Source organism: Magnolia sinica, chromosome 4 (genome assembly GCF_029962835.1).
Source record: "Magnolia sinica isolate HGM2019 chromosome 4, MsV1, whole genome shotgun sequence".
NCBI lineage: Eukaryota > Viridiplantae > Streptophyta > Magnoliopsida > Magnoliales > Magnoliaceae > Magnolia > Magnolia sinica.
Genome location: NC_080576.1, coordinates 73,201,868 through 73,210,577, shown reverse-complemented (window position 1 = coordinate 73,210,577; position 8,710 = coordinate 73,201,868). Strand labels below are relative to the sequence as shown.

General features: G+C 36.7%; 1 long non-coding RNA gene across 1 annotated transcript; it reads right to left on the bottom strand.

Annotated features, from left to right (window-relative positions):
- Positions 1-900: 900 nt before the first annotated feature.
- LOC131244545 (uncharacterized) lies at positions 901-2,984 on the bottom strand. Its single transcript, XR_009170370.1, has 3 exons — positions 2,622-2,984; positions 2,407-2,466; positions 901-1,282 (listed from the first exon to the last, which is right to left on the bottom strand). It is a non-coding gene; the product is annotated as an uncharacterized LOC131244545 (long non-coding RNA).
- Between the last annotated feature and the right edge of the window lie 5,726 nt (positions 2,985-8,710).

Sequence of the window (8,710 nt, the reverse complement as noted above, 5' to 3'; positions counted from 1 at the left end):
TGAGCCACTCCTTGGGAGCAATGTTGGTTAAATGTCCATATTGATGCACGATGATAGTTAAATGTGTAAGCGTTATGTTTTCTAGCTCCTTTGATTGTCAAATTTTGTAGTGCCAAAACCTCTTGGAATCTGTCTTGTGTAGCTCATCTACATATTTAAGATCATGCATCTCATGTATAAGAACAAAGGTCTTTACCTCAAGAACTTCAAATGTAAGATCAAGAGATATACAAGTTTAAGTTCAAGTTTAACACCAAGTGTTAGTTCAATCTTTCAAGCTTCAATAGTTAAATGTTTCAAAGCTTCATCTATGCACTACAAGAAAAACGGGCAAAGGCTACGGCCAAAAATCGTAGCTAAAGACCTTTTGCTACGGATATAGTCCGTAGCATGTCCGTCGTTATTGGTGGGGTAGCTAAAGGTCTAAAAACTTATTGCTACAGATTATATCCGTAGCAATGATATCAGTAGCTACAAACAAAAGCCGTAGCAAAAATTTTTGTAGCGAAATGTAGCTACACCTACAAATTAAATCCGTAGCAATAGATATCAGTAGCTACGGATAAAGGCCGTAGCTATACTTTCTGTAGCGAAATATACTTACGGCTACAGATTAGATCCGTAGCAGTAGATATCACTAACTACGGAAAAAAGCAGTAGCTATAATTTCCGTAGCAAAATGTTCCTAGTGCTACGGATAATATTAGTAGCTAAAAGTGGAATGAAATCTGTAGGAATATGCTGTAGTTAGCAATAGCTATGGTTTTCAGAATAATAGCTACGGCCAAAATTCGTAGCTATTTTAAAAAAAATTGTAATAATGATTTCCATTGCAAGAACCTGCTGTGATTGATAACTCATCTAATCTTAATGCTAATAGGAATAGTACATAAAATGCAATCAGGAAAAAAAATGATGCATTTATTACAAATAGCTATCAAATCATACAATGCATTCCACATTCACATTTCTAAATAAACAATGCTTCACTTTGCTCATCCTATCATAAGAATTACAACTAAGGCGTGCCCTCATGTGCAAGAAACAAATACACTCCAACACAGTAAACACCCTCCATATAATGCAATAATGCTCATGTTTTTACAGAATTTTCTTCCTTCAGACGTTCAATTTCAGCAAATGCAGAAGATATAACTTCTTCTTTCCCTGAAACTGCAGATGTAACTTCTGTGGACTTTGACACAAGATCACTTTCAAGTTCTGAAACCCTTCCCTTGAGAAAATGAATTTCATCCTCCAATGACTTCTTTAGCTTGTCAGCCTGTATAAAACATTTGTAGACACAATCAAACAAGCATGCCTTTATACACATCTCAAAAGGAAGAAAGACAAAAAAAAAACACTTATAAAAAATGTACCTGCTAATCTTCTAAACTATGGCAAAATCCAACATGAGTAATGTGGTTTGATGGACTATTGGTTTGTGTAACATTATATAGGAAGAAATGAAAATACAGTGAGAGGAGCAATGAAACTAAATCTCCAAGCAATTGTATTCTACAAAAATAATAAACTATAAGTTTTGAGAAGAATACTGCAAAAACAGGAACCAGAATCACAATCAGAACTAGAACAATTAGAATCAGAATAAAAATCAAAATCACAATAGAAATTCAAATAAAAAGAACGGAATCGAAACAAACACAAAGCGATACGGCAACATTTAACAATCGAATTTCAATGGCTATAGGTTTGGGGTTTAGGGTTTAGGATTATAGGTTATAGGTTTAAGTTTAGGAATTCGGGTTCGGGTTCGGGTTTAGATTTAGGTTTTCAAGTTAGGTTTAGGGTTAGGAAATCATTGTACCCACTATAAATATATGTAGTTTATCTACACCATCCATCTGCTTTTCCAGATCATTTACGGGGTTGAAACCAAAATTGAATCATATCCAAAAACTAAGGTGGACCATACTACAAGAAACAGTGGGTATAATGATTTCTATCATTGAAACCTTTCTAGGGCCTGTAGTGATGTTTATTTATCATCCAACCTATTCACAAGATCACACAGACAGTGATGAAGGGAAAAAATAAATATCAGCGGTTCCCACCTTCCAAGGACCCCTGCTCAATATTCGGATAGCTCCAACGCACATCCGGATCTGCTTCATTAATTTCGAGATAATACATAAACACGGGCCTGTCTAAATGGCCAGGCCACCTATATTGTTGTCCATAGGAAATGAACAATTTCATCATAGTCATAACAGCGGTTCCCACCTTCCACGGACCCCCACTCAACATCCGGATAGCTCCGACACAAATACAGAAACAAACTAATAACGAACTTACAACAACAAAAGGTTCCAGGTCTTTGGTCCAGGGGTGATCCACAATAAAAGGTACCATTTACCATGAATTAAAACCATTTATTATCCATACCTTGATTGGACTCACTACAAGGGTAATCTTTCAATGATGGCCCACTGCTTCTGATAATCACTACAAGGGTAAGAAAATTACAAAAAGTAAGACTCATGAGATGACATATATACAAATAGTGACAAAACTAGCTGGTAATGACAGGAGGCTAAGACATCAAATTATTTATGAAGAACAGGAAAAAAAAAGATAAAATAAATAGTTAAAAACTTTACCATTTCAATATTGAACCTTGTAGTGGCAACATTGATCTTTGGGGCTAAAAATACATCAGCTTGCATATAAAAATCTCAAGTTAGTTGGGCCTTTAAGGTCCTCAAATGATAGTAGAAGAAGCCATTACTAATACGTTTTATAGAAAAACTCACGAAATTAACCATCAAGCATTTTAAAAATGCCTCTCAGAAAATGAATGAAAAGTACACAACTCTCCTTGATGCTCATTCTCCCTCCTCCTTTACCCGGGCTTAGGACTGGCAATGCAAGGAGTTGCATTGGCGGAGTTAAAAAGGGGCTTAGGCTCCATTTGGTTTGTGATGATCAAATGGAGTCTAATATGTTTAAATATAGAGTACAAAATTCATTCAAAATTACAAAAACCAAACCAAAAAACATATAGAGTAACTAGAAAAAACATGCAGACCATCAATATGTTGAACTACAAAAAGTGCCAAATTAGTTCAAAATTAAAGAAAAAACAAGTGAAACATCAAAAGTGAAATTTTATTACGCAAAAAAGAAAATAGAACAAGGATGTAAGCAACAGTGAAATACTTAGTCCAACCTCAGAAATAATGATGATAATAAGTTCAAGGCATGTTTGGATGCTCAAGTGAGCTGAACTACTTGAAATCCAATATATAGGAAAAAATAATAATTTAATTCACAATGACTCAATGAGGAACTTAATTCATATAGAGGAAAAATAACTTATTTCAATTCCAGGTGCTTAATATTGGAAAAAAATGACTCAGTTTCAGTTTGTGGAACAGTCCCTTCTTATGAATGGAGTGGAGCTAGCTGCACATTGGTCGTTTCCACTTTAATGAATCAAAATATCAAACCACTGTCATTCCCTGCAACTGAGCATCTGAATGCACCCTTAGGTAATGCTGATTTCTTGTTATAAATCTTTTAAATTCTATGATGACCACAAATACCTTGGGAGAGCAAGAAGCTCGAAATGGTCGTGGGCAGATATCAATGGATCAATCCCATCTTCACTGCTAAATTATCGATGGATCTAAAACACCATGTAAATATATTCACAAAAGCCAGGTTTGCTAATTACAATACACTGATATAAGGCATCTCGTCGTCATGCCATCAGATGTCCCAACATGGTACATAGGTCTGAGATCCAAGCCATCCACTAGGCAAGTCATATCATGTAAATAACCTAGCCAACAAATCAAGTTGATCCAGTCATTACGTGGGCCCCTAACAGTGAAACAGATAGATTGCTCCTAACTTTTCTTAAGCCATCAGATTATTTCTAAAAGCACAGCCCATGTTAGAAGGACCCAACTACAGACATCTACAAAAAGAGACGAGTAGAAGACCCAAGTTGGAATATGTGGTGGCATGAAATTGCAATGGCTGGTACTCATGTCGGAATAACAAATGTCCCCATGGGTGTGTGCTCATGAACAACAGATAAAATTCTAGAAATTTATAGGAAAATCACATCACTACCCATAAGCAACAGTTCCAGGCCTAGAAACCAAAATAAGAAGCAAATAAAGAATTTTAATGAAGAGAATGAAACCAAAACTAGAAAAGGAATAGAGACCCAGCTAGCATCTCCAAGTCTTTTTTTTTCCAGCAAATCTGTCCAATCTAATCAGATCCAAATGCGGCCCACTAGATTGAACAGATCCAAGACCAACATCCAACAATCATCAGAAATCAACAAAATATACCATCCCTGCAAACCCTAATTTTCAGGTCTCATTCAAGGAAACATTTCTACAGAAGAGTGGACTAGCTTGATTTCTGGGCCATGGAAATGTTTACATTGACCCCTACCTGATGAATCACCTAGATATCTCACATAAATGCCATGAATCACCTCTTCAATCTCTCCTCGTACGAATTACCCAGCACTTTAAACATTGAAACATAGTACGAGAAGAAGTGGGAACAAAATTTTTTAGTTTTTGCCAACTACCATGAACTAGAGGGGAAATCCTCAATAGTATACAAAAAAAAGAAGGAAGAACAAAGTGACAACAGTATCCTCAGGCATATAAGAAAGGATGAGAAACAATAAACTAGAGGATTGAAACACTCTTAATGGGGTAAGTTTTAGCTTACACAACAATAATTACAGGATTTACACTTCTGCAACAAACGAGAAGAGGCAACTATTGTAGCAAAGAGGTGATGGGAAATCAAATTGTCAAATAACATTAAATTCTAGTTAAGTAGTGCATTCTAATTCAGTTTAGCATGGTATACCATAGCATGAATTGTTACCAGCATGGTATACCATCTAAAAAGTTCAGTCAAATACTTACCTTAAGCCTCATGACAACATCTACAGCTAGTTTAGCAAAATGCTCCTTGTCCTGGGAAAGTATTTTTGAACTCAAAGTGGTCATAGCTATCTTTATCAAGTCTGATTTAAACTTCTCTACATTACAGCAATGGCGGTGTGTGTTAGAGACATACCGGTCTGCACCATTTTTCAAGAGTGGCCCACCCAAGGAGTTGGCCAAATAATAGACTGCAGTGCCACCTCCAATTTGATTGCAATGTTATACTATAGCAAATGGAAGCAAAAAAAAGAAAAAAAAGAAAAAGAAAAAGAAAGATTGGCCGTCATCATCATCATGGTCTCATCCCAGCTATGCTAGGTACTGGTATGTGGCACCCACTTGATGTATGAAGGCCATCAACCCTATCTATCAGATGCATCACCACACATTACCTAAATCCACCTGATCTAACAGTTAAGTGGGCCACAACATAAGCGAACAATGTGAGAGGGGATGCCTACCCTTGATTTAAATAGGGCCACACCAGAAATATGAAATGGCTTGCTTTAAACAAAGTTGCAGCAACACCTACCAATAAAAAAAGAAAATTCCAAGTTACACATCAAACAAAGTTGGAAGGAGATACCAGCAATAAAAAAGAAAGTCCTAGTTTGTAGGAAGAGCATATCAAACAAAGTTCAAGGAGATCCCAGTAATTGCTGTGAAGAATTCCATTGCAGCATGAGTTACCTGATTGTGAGGCCCGACGTTTAGGTTATAGGTTATAGGTTTAGATTCCATGTATATGGGAGATTCACGCCAAAGATCCCTGTAACCAATGAATAAATAGAGAGGCAAACAATTCCTGAGCTAAGGAAGATCTCTAACTGCAATGGTATAGAAGAAAAGATAAATATATCCCCAAACAATGCATTGCAATTTAAATGGGTGATTGAGGGGTTGTTTGGAAGGGCTTTGATTGTGGGGCCCACCTTCAAATGGGTGAAGGGTCCACTTGCATGACCTGACCATCTTCATCCATTTTTCACTTTCTTTATTTGATCAAGCTCTTCATTGATGCGAGAAAACAACAACCGTTAAGCTAGGGCATCATGAGCGATATGAACCTGAGAATCAAATGTCTTTGAATCAATCAATCAAGGAATCCTACCACACATGGAAGATAGTTATCAGGACCCACACGACCATTAAGCTAGGGCATCATGATGAGCTACACAGATCATCTCTGTTTTGAGCAAACTGTTGCTTTTGCAGGCCACTGATTGGTTGGCTTCTTGTAGACTATTTGATTATTATCAACACTTCCCATTGAGTTTTTAATTCCAAGTTCTCAAATTTTGAAATGATCGAGTCGCACAAATCATTGCACTCCACACGATCAAATTCCTCTTAGGAATTTCATCAAACACCCCACATGCACACCCGATCTCTTCATATTTCGCATAGAAATTCAATAGCCTGGTCTGCATAAATGGTCTTGAGCTGAGTTTGTGGAGGAAAACATGCGAATGGATTTACAGGACTTCTTTAAGTTTTTGAAAGACCCATGTTATATGCCTGATTTAGTTTCTTAGTAAAAAAAATTATAAAAAAAAGGAGAAGCATAAATACTCCTTAGAAACCATCACTGAAAATGTGAAATATCCATAAAAATCTCCTCTAAAAGTAGCAAATGTGAAACCTAAGCAAAAAATATACACAACAGCACATCCCAATCTGATTTGAAAAGAACTTTCAATAAAAACCCTTAGAAATCCGAAGCAAGAAGCAAAGTCATCAGAAAATAAATAAAATCCATGTTAGATTTCCAAAAACAGAACGAAATCCTCTCCTCAAATCATTGCAAACAAAGATCGAAGAAATTAGGGCACGAAAATTACCTTTCGAGATTTGCTACAAAGATAGAGAGAGATGCTTCACTTCTCAGTGCCGACGCCATGCTAGATCCAACATTTAAAGCCCCGCGCGTGCACGAGAGAGAGAGAGAGAGAGAGAGAGAGAGAGAGAGAGAGAGAGAGAGAGAGAGAGAGAGTCAGGGGTGGGGAGAGTAGTGGAAAATAGGGTAGGGAACGAAGAGGGAGAGAGAGAGTGATGAAAAGTTCTGGGCACGACTCTGTTTTGAGAGTGTGCCTAATTTTTGGGCATCGTTTCGAGAAATGGACCATGGAAGGTCCGGTCGGGGGCTTCGTGGGGCTCACCATGATATATTTGGTTTATCCATTCCGACTATTAATTTTAATAAATTATTTTAGTTCATGCTACCAAAATTAAAGTATATTAAAGGCCCAAGTGGACCACACCATAGGAAGCAAATTTGATTTAATCCTCATGTTTCTTACCATGTGGTCCACTTGAGCCTTCGATCTAGCTAATGTTTGATTTCATCCCATAAAATAATATTTCAAAATAGATGAATGGCTTAAATAGAACACATATTTTTTTAAGCCCTATAGAGCCCCTTACACCACCTTTAATTACTAACGGTGTGACAACTTTTTAACTACGGATTAAAACTGCAGTAACTATAGCTACGGTTTATATCCGTAGCAAAAAGCTAGCGTGGTCTATATCCTTTGCCCCTTTTTTTGGTAGTGATGTCAAGACAAAGTTCTTTACTTTGGTACTTAAAGCTCAAGATGAAATACAAGTTAAGTATCTCAAGTTCAAGCTTCAAAGCGTTTCAAATTCAAGCTTCAAAGAGTTACAAGTTCAAGCTTCAACACACTTCAAGATGTCATGCTTCATGTACATCAAGAACAACTATCAACCAAAGGAACAGAAGATTCAATGTTCATATATCGCTAATAAGGTATGAATGACCTTAGATTGATTATAGGTTAGGTCATATTGATTACATACTTTAATTGGGTCACTATATAGGTGTATAGACTATTTTCTTAACTAGTCTTAGCCTATGTTTGACTAGTCTTAGTACTGGCTCCACCAGTCTAAGAAGTTCCTCGACTAGTTCAAAATTTGTTACTTATTTTTGGAATTTTTTTTGGATATTCGACCAATCCTGGAGACTGCTCGACCAGTCGAGTGAATAGTGCTTGACTCAAAGTCCAGTAACTAAATTGGGTCCCACACGACCAGTCGAGAGCAGGGTTCGACCGGTCGTGTAGGCCACTCGACCCGTCGTGGAAGCCACTCGACCAGTCATGGAACGGTTTTATTTTATCGCGCCCAAATTTTTAAAAGTTTGTTGGTCCTTCAACCAGTCGAGCTGTCCCCTAGACTAGTCGAGTGAACAGTTTCTGTACTTATTAATAGAGCACGATTTTCAGAGTTCTTCATTCAATTAAAGCAAAATCAAGACACTACTCTGAGAGATAAGTTAGTGATATTCTTAAGCTATTTAGAGCTCATTTAATATTCTCTTTAATTAGCTTTTTGTATTTGATTTTGTATTCTACATTCTAATCTTAGGGATTTTTATTTTACCCTCTCTTGGAATCAAAATCAAATTAAGATAGCCCAAAGTGATTTAATCTAAAACTCATTTAGAACTTAGAACCTTTTCATAAGTGAGTGTGGACATTGAACATCAACGTTGAACTTCTACTCTGAATTGGTTCTACCAGGCTGCATCAAAGGAGAATATCCAAATAAGTATTTTATAGTTTTGTAAATCTCTTTCTTTTGGTTTCTTTGAGATTGTGCCAGAAAAATCTCTTTCTTTTGGTTTGTCTGAGGTGATCTAGAAAACTTAGAGTGTGGGGCTTTTTGAATTGTGTAAGCCCACTTGAAAGACACAATTGTGAAGGTTTTAGGTGAACCTTGAAAAACCTATTGCATAGTGA